This window comes from Muntiacus reevesi, chromosome 2, assembly GCF_963930625.1.
Source record: "Muntiacus reevesi chromosome 2, mMunRee1.1, whole genome shotgun sequence".
Taxonomy (NCBI): domain Eukaryota; kingdom Metazoa; phylum Chordata; class Mammalia; order Artiodactyla; family Cervidae; genus Muntiacus; species Muntiacus reevesi.
The window spans coordinates 214,927,542-214,942,379 of record NC_089250.1 but is presented as its reverse complement, the minus strand read 5'-3'; the positions used below and the strand labels follow the sequence as shown (position 1 = coordinate 214,942,379).

At 53.4% G+C, this 14,838-nt stretch overlaps 1 non-coding gene across 1 annotated transcript; it reads left to right on the top strand.

Annotated features, from left to right (window-relative positions):
* Positions 1-14,314: 14,314 nt before the first annotated feature.
* On the top strand, positions 14,315-14,418 carry LOC136162079 (U6 spliceosomal RNA). The gene has a single exon (XR_010661929.1). It is a non-coding gene; the product is annotated as a U6 spliceosomal RNA (small nuclear RNA).
* The last annotated feature ends 420 nt before the right edge of the window (positions 14,419-14,838 follow it).

Sequence of the window (14,838 nt, the reverse complement as noted above, 5' to 3'; positions counted from 1 at the left end):
TCCCCATTCTGCAGGCTGGGGCATCCCGTCTCCTGCAGGAGCACATCCTATCTCCTGTAGGTCTCTCCAGAGTCAGGAAGGAAGGTTCCCCCATGGTCTACCCATCTGATCATCCCGGTGGCTAAATGGAGGGGCCAGCAGAGATGGAACTAGCCTCTCAGTGGAGCCTCAGAATCAAAGAGAGAACCTTCAGAAGGAGCAGGAGGGCAAGTCAGACCCAGAACAAATCTGATTCTCTCCTCTTTGAGAAATCTTGCAATTCTGGCTCTGGCTCTCACCCAGGGAGTCAGAGCTTGAAGACGCCGTAGAGCCCCAGAGGAGGAGGACAGAGGATCTGGAGGAGCTGGTTGGGGCACTCGTCCCCAAAGGGCCAGGTCAGTCCCTGAGGGCCAGCCCTGCGGTTCCTTCCTCCCCGGGGCACCTGGTGGGGGAAATACTTTCCCATACATCCTTGTGATTTCAGGACACTGCAGAAGGTGGTTCTTGCCCCCAGTTTACAGGTGGGGAAACTGAGGCTGCAGAGACTTGCAAGGCCTCCCATGGGGTTCCTGCTTAGAATTCACTGTTGCTTCCCTTTAGGGCTGATGGAAAGGCCAAGGCATTTTATCCCTCCTGCCGGAGCTCAGGTAGAAGCGGCTCAGCAGTCCTGCTTCATCCCCCTCGCCTCCCTGGGCACTGAGCTGGGGAGCCCATCTGAGGTCCTCAGCTCTCCACGTATGGCATTAGTTTGGGGAGTGGAGAGTGTTCCTCTCTTCCTGTGTGGATGAGGGTGGGGCTGAAGCTGGGGTAAGTGACTCTGCCTCCTGATGTGGGACCCAAAAGGGGAAAGGCAGCCCAGGGACAGTAGACCTGAGGTGATCCAAGGTGACCCTGAATCTGGCCTGAGCCCACAGTCCCTGCCCTGTGAGAATTCCCCATAGTGCCTTCCCTCCCCAGGGCTCCCTGACCTCAGCAGTACCTGGCTTCTTTGCCCGGGTCCCTCTAACTCCCAAAGACTTAATCTGCTGCAGACCCATAGGGGCTCGCTGGGGGCCTATTAGAGGCTGCCCTGGGTGGAAACTGTCTTATGCATCCAGGTCCCCCTGTCTCAGATGCATATGTGTAGTGAATGCTCAGAAATATTCATGGAGAGAAGAAGGCATGAAGATTTGTTGAACACTCAATGCGTGCCTTGTGTTTATCCTGATCTTCAGTTTTAATCTCTGCTCCTTAGGAGTTGGTTATTTTCCCCATTTTGCAGATGGAGGAATCAAGGCTCACAAAGGTTAAGTAGGTGGCTTGTCCAAAGTCCTCACTGGTAGGTGAGGAAACCAAGACTCAAAAGCAGCTGCGCCTCTACTCCATGGGCTGGAGCTGGGCCTGTCACTCACGAGCTTTGCTATTTTGCCTCTGGGCCACTTGCTATCAGGCAGTGGGCATTTGTAATTTCTGCTCATTCCTCCTCTGGGGCCCCCCTGCCTGCTCCTCCTCACTGGACACTAGTCCTGGGCCTTGGGCACACACGGGAGATAACAGACACTTTTTGCCCTCATAGGGGCTACGTTTTAATGAGGGAGCAGGGCATGAACAAGGAATAACATACATAAGAACAGTAATTCAGATTCTGGGGTATACCATGAAAGAAATAATGAAGGTTTATGTGACGGAGAATAATGGTACTTATGATGGTGATGATGGTGGTGGGGCTAGTTTAGATGAGGAAGTTAGGATAGGCCTTTCTGAGAAGGTGACATTTCAGCTGAGACCTGCTTGATAGGAAGAGCTTGGGAAAAGAGTTCCAAGGAGATAGAGCAGCACATGCAAAGGTCCTGGGGTGCACCTGAGCTTGGAGATTTTGTGGCACAGAAAGACCAATATGGCTGGGCCATGTGACTGAGGGGGACAGGGGGAGCTGAAGCAGAAAGGTAGTAGGAATCAGATTACACTGGGCCTTTCATTAAGTCATGTGCAGAGAGTAAATTTTATTCTCACTATGGTAGAAATCCACTGGAGGGTTTTCAGCAATGGAGAGATGTGATTTGACTTGTCTCTATAAAACATCACCCGGGCTACTGTGTGAGAATGCATTAGAGGGGGCGCTTGGAATGGGCTCTTGCAGTAGCCTCCATCATGGTTGCTGTGGTCTCAAAAAGAGACAAGGGTGACGGGGAAGCCCGGGATGACCGTGGTGCTCTTGGAGAAAAGAGGACAGGTCCTTGTCTCCTTTTTTGCAGCTTTCCTTCCCCTCCTATCTTTCTTTCCTCCCAGCACCACTTCTGCCTGTCCTCCAGACCCCTTCCCCATGCGGTCATTGAGAACCAGCCACAGGGAGCCCGCCCCAAGTGTGACATTAGCATCACACCCTTACCAAACAGGGGATTGCTGCAGCTCCCCCACTAGCTATGTAGCATGGCGTCGGAGGGAGACACTGTTGAAATCACAATGGTGAAGCTGCGGTAATAACCTCCTCAATCAGTAATCAAGGTCCTGGGCTCAATTTGGGTAGCAGCTTTATGTGGTAGTTTAATTCATTGTACACCAATTTCAGTTGTGCATTAATTACATGCGGTTGAATAGCAATTAACTAATCACCATGTCACTCCTTTCCCGTTAGGAACAACCTCATTAATTCCAGTCTGCAAGGCTGCTGGTATCTTTTTGCCACCCCTCTGCACCCTCCCGCTCCCTTTTTGGCTGCTTTTGACTTATAATCAAATATGAAATTCATGCATTTTTAAATAAGTTCTCGACTGTTTTTGCCACTGAAAAATTCATGGCATTACTCAGTCCCTTTAAATAATGTTTATTCATTATACATTTCTTGTCTGAGTTTGGTGCTGTCTGCTGGTACCGACAAGCTGTTGGGGTTGTCTTGGGGGGTGCTGGGGGCCAGTCCGGGCCATCCTGGGTGATGCAGGAAGGTCTTCCCGAGAGGCGCTGGTGGTCCCTGGTCCCCGCAGTTGGGTGAATACCGTTGCCCTCCTCGGGGTTTCGCTGAGGCCAGCCTGCCCTGTGCTCTGCTTCGCAGACATGTTTGTCGTTACCCCACTCCGTGCTCCTACATGTGCTGTGCCCCCCTCGGCTAGTCATCTTCCTCCATTTCTGCTTGATGGTGGGCCTGGCCTTCAGGCCCAGGTTACAAACAGCTTCCTCCAAGATGCCGTCTCTGCCCCATAGTTCTCCCATCCAGACTCTTTGTCTTCCCTGGTGTGTGCGTTGTCATTGTAGCACTTTTCACACTCATGTCCACAATCTGCATTTTAATCCAGTGCTCATGTCCAGGCCCTGGAGGGAGTCCCATCTGTGATCAGAGTTGCTGCAGCATCCAGGGCCATTACTTTACTTGCTTTGAATGACTCCCTGTAGGGCAACCCTACAGGGGTTCTTAACTCAGGAGAGAAAGGCTTGTGCAAAGTCGTGACAAGTAAGTGGACACAGGAGGACAGGCCCCTGATTTCTGGTAACAGAAACTATCACCCAGCATCCCTGGAGGGCCACCCTTTTTGAGAAATGAGACCCCTGCCAGAGGGCAAGGGACTTACTCTTATTTCCATTCAGTCAGTCAGCTCTGACTTCCAAATATATCTGAATATTTCCACTTCTCACCCCACCTCTGCCAGGCCTGTTTGCTGCTCCTTCTGCTCAGCTTTTTACTTCATCAGTTCCACGTCTTCATTTAGCTTCAACTTAAATGAAGACCTCCCAGACCTCTTCACCTTTTTAAAGGGCTCTGCAGTCGCTCTGCTCCACATCAAGGGTTGTGATTGGCTTTGAAGCTGGGCAAACCTGAGTGTGAATGTTCCTTTTCTCCCATTTGACCTCAGTAGGCCCCTTAATTCTAGCCTCAGTTTCCTTATATGTAAAATGGGTATAGTGTCTGCTTCCTGACCATGTGGCTAAAAAGTCAGGTAACTATGGCAAGTGCCAAGCCCATAGGATGGGCTCACAAGGGCCGGTTTCCTTTCCTGCTTCCCCTGAACATCCTCTTCACCAGGAAGAACCAGTGCCCTGAAGGTGGCTGGGCCCTCACCCCATCCCCTCCCAAACTGTGCGGGCTAGTGTCATCCAGAAGAGGTGGATTGATTCAGCCACACTGTCACCCACATTTGCCCTCTAAGCTATGTCCGAGGGACTGACCCTGGGGAGCCTTAAATGATGTGACCTTTGACCTTTCCCCGATCCGCACCGAACTCTCAGTCCCACCCTAATCCATTCCTGATGGCACTCCAGCCCCATAACACTCCAGTCCTAAGGGAGATCTCAGCCAGCGTCGGTCCGATCCCTTCTGCAGGCTGTCCTCACCTGCACACGGGGTCCTTCACAACCTGCGCCCGCCAGCCCAGCCTCCTGTGCCATAAACGCACCCTCTGCCATCACCTGGCTCCCGTCCCCTGGGCTGCCCCTCAGGTTCACACCTTGATCACGCTGCCTCCTCCAGTGGGGTGCCCTTCCCTTCCTTTCTGAAAGCTCCCAGCTGCTCTTTGCTGCGATGCCCAGCAGGGACTCACAGGCCCCCTGTGGCCCAGGTCTGGCCAACCAGCGATGGGCCTGTGACCTGAGGCAGGTCATTCGGAGACCCTGTGTCTCTCCGGGTTTCCCCAGAAGCAGACCCAGGGGTGGGAGAGTTGGTGTTGGAGTTGTGGGAAGGGCTGGTGGGGAAGACGGGGAGGCAGAGAGGCCAGGGAGCAGGCTGTTGCTGTGGGTGGCTGGGGCTCAGGCCCTGGGAGATGCTGTGGGACAGGCCTCAGAGTGGTCCTGTCTGAAGGGCAGGGAGGCCGGGTGTTCATCCACCTGCTCCTGGGCGTCACTGGGGGAAGGCTGCTCCTGGGGACATTCGATGCAGGGCGCCTCTGCTCTGTTCTGCGGGGATGCTGGGCTCGCCCTCCCCTGGGACCAGAGGTTGCCCTTGGGCCAAGACTTGGGGACTGGCATGGGCTGGCCGGTGATGCTGAGCGAAGCGGGGATGGGGTGTGCACCGACTCCCACGTCCCCTCTCCCGCCCCGCCCTCCCTCGGCACAGTGCCGTCCACCCAGCACCAGTCAAACCCATCACTTTACTTGTCCTTTCGTCCTGCGATGCTGCCACGTGGCGCCTGCTTGTCTTCAGGGTGTGTTCTGATTTCCTTCTCCCTCTACGAACCATTATTTATTTATTTTTTAAACAACCAGCACTTCTAACACCAAATGTGTGGGAATTTTTTCCTCCATGCCAACCAGTTCTCCAGCTCTCTAGATACCAACTGGTGTCCTACAGTTCCATTCAAGTGCCTAACTGCCCGGTCAGGGCAGGTCCCACGGGCTCAGGGCTCAGTCCCACAACACTGCCCATCACTTCAGGTGTCAGTCACAAGGCCTAAGCCACCCATACTTCTGACCAACTGGCTATAAGTTGGGAGCTCCCAAGACCCTCTCCTTTGATTAGAAAATGTGCTGGACTGGTTCACAGAACTCGGGACAGTGCTTTACTTACTATTTCTGGTTGGTTACAAATGACGCAACTCAGGAAGAGCCAGATGGAGGAGACGCACAGGGCCAGGTTGTGAGCAGCCCCGAGCGTCCCTGCTTTCTGAGCATACCGCCTTCCAGCACATGGACGCTCTGAACCCCTTCCTTTGGGAGTTCTTATAGAAGTTTCATTATGTAGGCTCAAATGAGTAAATCATTGGCCACTGGTAACTCAACCTCCAGCCCCTCTCGCCTCCCAGAAGGTGGGGGGACCAGATCTCCATTGGTCCCCAGAAAGTGGTCAGATCCTGACTTTCCAAGAGTCCCAGGAACTGTGTGTCAGCAACTATGAACAAAGACCAAATATGTATTTCTGTATGATATCACACACTCCTTCCCCAGGTTAAGGTCCAGTCTGTTTTCCACTAAAGTGATCACTCTCCCTTAGGGTATTTACATCACTTGCAAAGTGTACCCCTCAACAGCGGAATCCCAGACTGTGGGGGTGGGTAAGGGCTTTCCTTAGGGTCCCCAGTCCTCCTAGAGGTGTTTTCAGCACAGCTGCCCCGATGATTCTGTCCCCACCCACAGGTGGATTCCTTTTATTTCTCTGTCGAGGGTGGGGTGGGTACACACAGCCTAAGTAACAGTAATTAGAGATAATGTAGTCATTTACACAGTGAGTGATACTATTGTTTTATTTGGTGCTACATTTTGCCCTAACTCTAGAAAACATAGTGCTAACTGTCCGCCCACCACCCCCAATAAAAACCCAGACATTAAACCTCCCTCACAACTTGCTTTTTTGCTAAAGATTAAAAATGTTACTTCTCTAATCTGTTTCTGAAATGACTTTGGAAATGCCATCATCAAGACCAAAATGCACCGGGCGGTAGTTAGAAAAGCAAATACTGGCTGTTCATTTGCCTAAGATTGTCCACGATTGTGCTGTCTGTGAATAGCACCCAGTCTATCCCTCGAGTCTACGTGCATTTGGGAAATTAATTCTGACTCTCTTACGAGTGTCATTAGAGAGATGCACATGGCCATCAGCTTGCTCTATTTCTGCAGGCTGGCGCGGTCAGGCCTGTGAGTGTGTCTGTGTTGCTGGCAGGGCGCTTGGTTCAAGGAGGGGGAGCAGGAGACGGGACAGAGGCAGCCTCAGAGGGCTGCTCTGGAGGACCCTGTGAGCTTTGGGCTCTGCAGCCCAGGGTGAGGGCCCTGGCCTAGCCCCACATAGCTTCGTGGGAGACACTTTCTTAGCCAGCCTGAGCCTCGGTCTTCTCATCTGTAAAGTGGGCACCAGAATAGCCCCTCCCTGGCTGCCTTGTCTGAGGGCTCGGGGCGGAGCAGGTGAGGGAGCCAGCAGAGTGCAGGGTAGGAGCTGCTGGCGAACCGGGGAGGGGAGTCGGGGCCTGTGCCAGGGATGTGGCTGCGCTCCCAGCCCAGAGAGCTTCCTCGCTGCTGACCGCGCAGGACGAGGCCTCGGCCCTGTCTCGGAGAGCCCGGTTTCTGCCATTACCCCGGGGGCCCCTAGGAATTGGCTCTCCCTTCTGGGAGCCTCTCTTGTGCTGACCCCTCCCTCTGGCATGTTCTCTCTGCCAACTGTCTCCACCTGTCAAATCCTACCCATCCTTCAAGGCCAAACTCAAATGCCACATTCTAAGAGGCCTCAGGGCATGTAGGAGCCTGGGCTCTGAAGCCAGAATGCTTGGGTACAAATTCAGGTTCTACCACTTACCATCCTGACCTCGGACAAGTCACTTAGCCTCTCTGTGCTTCTGTTTTCTTATTTATAAAATGAGGCTGATAGTCAGAGGGTTGTTGTAAGGACTAAATGGGTTAACACATGTAATGCACTTAGAACAGTCTCTGATGGAGAGAAGCTCTATGTAACAACAGCAATAAATGGTATCTATTCTAGGAAATGTCTCTGGCTCATGCAACTGACTTAATTTCTCCTCTTCTGGTGTGGTTGCCACTGTATCCACCCTCCATCCAGAAGACCTAGCAAAGAGCCTTACTCATAGTAAGTGCTCAGTTCTCACTGAATTAAGCTGAAGAATGAAAGCCTGTTAAAGGAGGATGATGGGTTAGCGCTGACGACTTCCTTCCTTGCTTCCAGCACGTAGTCCTTTCTTCCAGGAAGGCTCTGTGGGGCAGCTGAGCCTTGGCATGGAAGGGATGGAGGGCGCAAACACAAATGGCAGCTACCTGGGGCCAGGGCTGGGAGGAGCCTGAGCCAGGGTCCAGTTTCCCACCTGGGTGGCTTTTCTGCCCTAGCAGTCTTTACTGACTGCAGAGTGTCTCTTTCTGAGGTCCTGAGGCTGCCTGGCCTTTGCTGCACTCTCCCTCTCTACCAGGGAAAAAAGACCCTGTGAGACATCAAGGAGGACACGTGATCCCTGAGCGATGAATGTGCAGCGTATGTGTGCTCACCAGGGCAAGCGTACCCAGTACCCACCAGAGCCTCTCCTCTGTGCTCCATGCTTACTTATGTCTCAGGGCCTTTGCACCTGCTTTCCCCCTGTGCCTGCAATGGTCCATCTCCAGATCTTCCTGAGATTATCTCCTTCTCAACTTTTACATCTCTGCTCATGCATCACGGTCTCCAAGAGGCTTTTCTTGACCACTGTAGCCAAGGTAGAATCCCTTCCCCACCCCATTCACTGAGCCTTATATATTCACTATTCACTTGTTATCGCTCTCCTTCCCTGAAACAAGCAGTGGTTTTGGAAATTTGCTCTTTGTCCTGTCCTAGCACATGGTAGATGTCTAATGAGTTGTTGAGTCTATCAATTAATTAAGAAAAGCAGGATGAAGGCCCCGAGGACCCGCTGGTTGAGCTGGTGAGCCCTGAGTGGCCCAGGAACTTTGTCATGTTCGTGGGACTTGAGAGCTGTGATGCTCTTAATTGCAGGCTGTGGTAGCTGGCCCAGTGGGCACCCAGAGTTGCCCAGAGCTCAGGACCTGCCCTTTTCACACGGCCGCCTAAAGCAGCATCTTCCACTTCCCGCTTAGTACCTGAAAGAGAGGGAGCTCAGGCCAGGCCTGTGCCAGGGCCGGAGGGATGGGGCTGGGGCATGCAGGGGCTGGGTGGGGTGTAGGAGGGGTGTCACACCCCTTGGCTGCCGCCTTCTTTCGCTCCTGGCCACAGGTGCTGAGGTGCCTTGTTCCCTCCAAGAGGGGGCTTCCTCGCATGCCTGGACTTGTCACTGAGGCAGCATCTCCAGAGGATGGGCTCGGGCTCCACAGGAATGATGAGGAGGTAAGGCTGGCCTGAACTGGGGGTCCAGGGAGAGTGTGCTTCCTGGAAGCACGCCCCTTGGCAGTCGCTCCGTGTGCCTTTCTGAATGAAGTTACAACCCTGAGTGCCTGAAATGGCCGGGGCCATCCTCCTAGGCCCCCTCCCCGCCCCCCAGCTGGGTTCTTCCTTCATAGGAGGCGCAGGCGCCCGAGGCTTTGATAGGCTCCTGAAGCCCTTGCAGTCTCAGCGTGCATGAACCCCTGTGTGGCCTGGTCTTGCCTTTGGGCTGGGCTCCTGGGCTCCCAGCTCTAACCCACTGCTTCTTCCTGTATCACACTCGTCATTCTTCCAAGGCAGACCCTGCACTCGCCCTCTGAAGCCTCCCTTGTGACGGCAGTCCTCAGGGATGCCCACCCGCGGTGCCGGGGGCTGTGCAGGAGGGCGAGGCCCTGGTGGGCGGAGGGGTACAGGCCGGCAGACTGCGGGGTCTGACGGTTGCCAGACCTGAGCACTCCGGGCATTCTGGGCTGGATACTTTGCTAGGCCCAACCTGTGTGTGGCAGGATGGTTAGCAGTGCTCCTAGCCTCTGCCAACTAGGGACCAATAAGAATCTCCCAGTTCTGACCACCAAGAGCGTCTCCAGACGGCCCCTGGGAGGCTAAGAACCACGAAGAGACTGGGGAGCAGAGGAAGACAGTGGGGCAGGCGTGGGATGTGCAGAGGAGGGGAGGGGCAGAAAGGCCGGGCCGGGTGTGTGTGAGGGGAGCAAGAAGGCTGGGTTTGGGGTGTGTGCAGAGGAGATGGAGGGGCAGAAAGGTGGGGCGGGATGTGTGTGAGGGGAGCAAGATGGCTGGGTTTGGGGTGTGTGCAGAGGCGGTGGGCAGAGGTGCCCAGGCTCTGTGGCAGGAGAGGTGCTGGCCCTTTAGAGAAACTCCAAGGCCGTCCTGAGGCTGGACCTCAGAGAGTGAAGGGGGCCTGGTGAGGGGCAGGGTGGGTGAGGGGTCTGTGTCTATGATTAGGATGCATGCCCCTGCGGCAAACCAACAGCCTCCAACCTCAGTGCTGGCCCTATGGAGCTTCTTAATGCAGAGAGGAGGGTTCCGCATAAGCTCCAAAGTGTTCCTTCCAGAGGCAGAGCTGGGGGTGATGAAGTGAGGGGCTGGGAGGGGGCCTGCTATTCAGAAGCTGCACAGGATGGGTGGAGGGGCTGGGTGGTCCCTTGGAGACCTAAGCTGTTGTAGGCACCAGAGGGTTCTGACCACCAAGGTTGAAAGGCACATGGTAGGGTCTAGGTGTTGCAGGAAGGGGGACCCCTTCCAGGGCCCGAAACTGGGCCCTTGTCTAACACTCGGCCTTGTCTAACACATGTCTAACATGTGTCCGAGGAGACACATGTGCTGACAAAGCAAAAGATTTTATTGGGAAAGGGCACCCGGGTGGAGAGCAGTAGGTAAGGGAACCCGGGAGAACTGCTCTGCCGCATGGCTCGCAGTCTTGGGTTTTATGGTGATGGGATTAGTTTCCGGGTGGTCTTTGGCCAATCACTCTAATTCAGAGTCTTTCCTGGTGGCGCACGCATCGCTCAGCCAAGATGGATGCTAGCGAGAGGGATTCTGGGAAGTGGACAGACATGCGGTGTCTCCTTTTGACCTTTCCCGAACTCTTCCGGCTGATGGTGGCTTATTAGTTCTGTATTCCTTATCAGGATCTCCTGTCATAAAACAACTCATGCAAATGGTTACTATGGTGCCTGGCCAGGGTGGGCGGTTTGAATCAGTGTGCTTCCCCTAACAGAGGCAGAGCAGCAGCTAGTTGTCTTTCCCTTGGAGATGGTCACGGGCTGCATGGAGGTGGTTGGGGGACACGCAGAGGCGTGACCGGGGGAAAGGGTGGGGGGGATGGGGGTGTGGAGGGGTGTGGGGGTGTGGGGGGGGCCCACCCGGGGGCCCACCCAGGGGCACACCCACCCCGGGCTGTCCCCGCCTCCTCCCAGAGCGGGTGCTCCCCCTGGTCACGGCTTCCCAGATGTGCACGCCTGAGACAGAAGTGGGGGTGGAGGTCTCTCCTTAGCCTGCCTTTGCTCTAGTGCCTGGCTCTGAACCACGGTTAAGTCTGTGCCATCTGTCAGCTTCCTGACAAACGAGCTTACTTCCCAGGAAACCTCAGGTAGAGCCAATCAGGAGCCCTCTGAGGCACTGAGACAGACAGCGCCACCCCTTGCTCACCTGGACCTGGCCTGCTGTGCCTCCCCCAGGATCCACTGCCTTGCCTAGGCCGGGGGCCGGGGGCAGGGTCAGTCACCAGGGTCCTGTGACTTGAGAGTTTAGCCAAGGTCCCTGGGGCAGGTCAGAAGAGCCATCAAGCCCGCCTCAGGGGTGACAGGCAGGTGGTCACAAACAAGGGCTGCATGGACCCTTTGTATTTAGATAGTTCCCACAGTGTGTGCAGCATAGGTGTTTAATGACTCACCTCATCTCTGATAAAACATCATCTTCATGTAACCTTTCTTCCAGGAGCATCCTCCAAAGTGGGGACATTTATCAAAAATTAAGTGCTGGTGACATATGCCTATTCTCCAGTGATATCACCAGAAGCAGCTTGTGGCCCTTACCCTAGGACACTGCTGACATTGACTGCGTCATTGTGGCCTTTTATCTTCTTGAGTACACAGACCTCACTCCTCCCTATTGTCCTATACCACCCTGCTGCAATCATTTATAGAACTCGACTGCCCTCTGTGAAGGCGCTGGAGTTTGAGACCTTTTCTAAATCTAAATGGTCCATATAAAGGAAAGGGTAACATAACTTATATGCAGAGTACATCATGCGAAATGCCGGGCTGCATGAAGCACAAGCTGGAATTAAGATTGCCAGGAGAAATATCAATAACCTCAGTCATGCAGATGACACCACCTTTATGGCAGAAAGCAAAGAGGAACTAAAGAGCCCCTTGATGAAAGTGAAAGTGGAGAATGAAAAAGCTGGCTTAAAACTCAACATTCAAAAAACTAAGATCATGGAATCCGGTCCCATCACTTCATGGCAAATAGGTGGGGAAACAATGGAAACAGTGACAGACTTTATTTTCTTGGGCTCCAAAATCACTGCAGATGGTGACTGCAGCCATAAAATTAAAAGATGCTTGCTCCTTGGAAGAAAAACTATGACCAACCTAGACAGCATATTAAAAAGCAGAGACATTACTTTGCCAACAAAAGTCCATCTAGTCAAAGCTATGGTTTTTCCAGTAATCATGTATGGATGTGACGCTGGACCATAAAAAAAGCTGAGCGCCGAAGAATTGATGCTTTTGAACTGTGGTGTTGGAGAAGACTCTTTAGAGTCCCTTGACTGCAAGGAGATCAAACCAGTGTATCCTAAAGGAAATCAGTCCTGAATATTTATTGGAAAGACTTATGCTGAAGCTAAAACTCCAATAGTTTGACCCCCTGATTCAAAGAACTGACTCATTTGAAAAGACCCTGATGCTGGGAAAGGTTGGAGGTGGGAGAAGGGGACAACAGAGGATGAAATGGTTGGATGGCATCACCAACTCGATGGACATGAGTTTGAGCAAGCTCCAGGAGTTGGTGATGGACAGGGAGGCCTGGGGTGCTACAGTTCATGGGGTCACAAAGAGTCGGACACGACTGAATGACTGATCTGAACTGAACATTTTTTCCCAGGATTACTCACTGGGGTAATATATCTTGAACCTTATTTTGAATATAGTTTATAACAAATCATCCCTCTTAAAAAATACATAGTTGTATATACACATATACACACATGTATGAAATAAAATGCCTCTGTGGCTGCCTTTCTGTCCAGGTGAAGTGGGATGACGCTGGGCATCTTCAGGACACTGGTGGGTACTCTGTTTGAGGAGCAGGAGGGGAGGACGAAGGTGGGGCAGAGCCTGGCCCATGGCCTTGGAGCCTGGCCCTTCTTCCTGGGCTCCGGTCTCTTGGGCAGGAGAGCAGAGCTCTGGGGAAACTGCAGGTGGTCCCCAGGAGTGAGAAGCTGGGCACTGTCACTTCTAAAACAGACTGGCAGTGGAGTCAGCCCCGGTCTGCCGTGCCCTTCTTGAGACACAGGGTCTTGAGGCTGAGGCTCCTGTGTGCACTGGGGGAGCCTGTACCAGGCCTGGTAGGGCAGGGTGGATGCAGTGCCTGAGGCCATGAGGGGCTCGTCCACACCATAGAAAGTCACATCCCAGGGCGCTGAGTGAGTGTGTGTGTGGGTGTGCATGTGAGTGTGTGTGTATGAGTGTGTGTGAGTGTGTGTGTATGAGTGTGTGAGAGAGTGTGTGTGAGTGTGCATGTGAGTGTGTGTGTGTGTGAGTGTGTGTGTATGTGTGTGTGTGTGGGGGGGGACAGCAGGTGTGGGTGGGGGAATGTCACTCCAGTCAGATGCTGCCCCTCCAGGGTGTGAACCTCTTCTCAGAAAGAAGGTAAAGATCTATGTGAAAATCTCATTCTAAAATATCTTAACTAATTCTAATGACTAAGAATAAAGCACAAGACAAGGAGCACCTACCCATGGGTCAGAAAGGCTCACTGCTACCTGTCTGTGACCCTCTGTTTAGGAGCACGCGGGGCCAGTAGTGGTCGGGGCCGCGGCAAAGCCCGTGGTCGGTCTGAGAAGCTCCCGCGGGCAGTGCCTTTGCCGGCCTGCAGCTCAGGGACGGGGTGTGTGCCTTGGAGGCCGGCGGCTCCGGGCCTGGCGAGGGGACCACCCCTGCGCAGTCAGCTCGGCCAGCACCATGGCCTCTCCAGGGCCCAGGCACCGAGCTGGCCAGCAAAGGACATCTCCACGGGTGGCCAGCGCACTGCCGAGCAGGGCCCACAGTCCCCACGGCCCTGCCCTTGCGGGCCCGGGGGCCTGCCCACTCCCACCCCCACCCCGGCTTTCAGCTGCTGCTCAGACGCTGTCCCGCCCTCCTCCTCGACAGTCCGAGGTGCAGCCCGGATCTGTGGGTACCTCCTCCTCTGCATGTCTCTCCCTCTCCTTGTTCTGATTTCTGGCCTCAGAAATCAGAGTTCCTGGGGCCCAGGGAGCCCCCACCTCCTTTCAGAAGTGGGGGCTGAGGCTTTGTGCTCCAGTCTTCTGAGCAATTCCATCACCTCTACAGGTAGCTGGAACAACCAGGAATGTCATGATTTATAAAGGAGTGATTAAGAAAACAGGAGTGTGTGTGGTAAGAGGGCTGGCAGCAGCCCCTGTGGGGGGAGAGCCAGCGTCTGCAGAGTTTTGTGTGCCTTTGGAGAGCACAAGCAGAATATCCACATATTATAGGATGGAAATTCCATTAATTTGAGAGAAAATTGACCAGATATTAGGAGAACCTAGGACGGTTTTTATAAGAGAGGTAGAAAACCATCAGGGCCGACATTCATAATTGCCCCTCACCCGCGTCTACTGGGCTGTGGGCTGGCTCTCCTCTGCCTGGGCTGCTCTGATAGGGCCGCACCGGCCCCTCTTCTGCTGAACCCGTGTCTGCACCAGCACCACTGACTCCCATCAACAGAGCTTTACAACTCCATCATAAAGTCTGGCTCCAGGGCTGGGACTTGGCATATAAGGTCTCAGTGTGACTGTGTGCAACCCCCTCCCCTGAGAGCTTAAAAAGGGGACTTACTGTGCTCGCTTCGGCAGCACATATACTAAAATTGGAATGATACAGAGATTAGCATGGCCCCTGAGCAAGGATGACACGCAAATTTGTGAAGCATTCCATATTTTTACAATATTGTAAAACAATTAGCCTCCAACTAATAAAAATAAATGGAAAAAAAATAAAAATTTGGTTCAAATATAAAAAAAAATAAAAGGGACTTACTGAACTAAAAAGATAGCTAGTACATTCTGAACAGAGAGGAGGGGGCAGGTGTGTGCCTTTGAGTGTGCGTTCATACACGTGTATGTTGTGTGTGCATGCGAGTGCATGCATATGGCTGTGCACATGTGTGATCATTTGTGTGCATACCCGAGTGTGTGAAGACGTGTGTACATGTGAGTATGGGAGCACATGTGTGGGTGTAGATATGTGTGTTAACACACAGGCATGTGTGTGAGAGTGTGTACATGAGAGCAGCCTGTGAGTGTGTGAGTGTATTTATGCACACAAGTGCACATGCATGTTGGTGGGGTTCTCGGGGCGGGG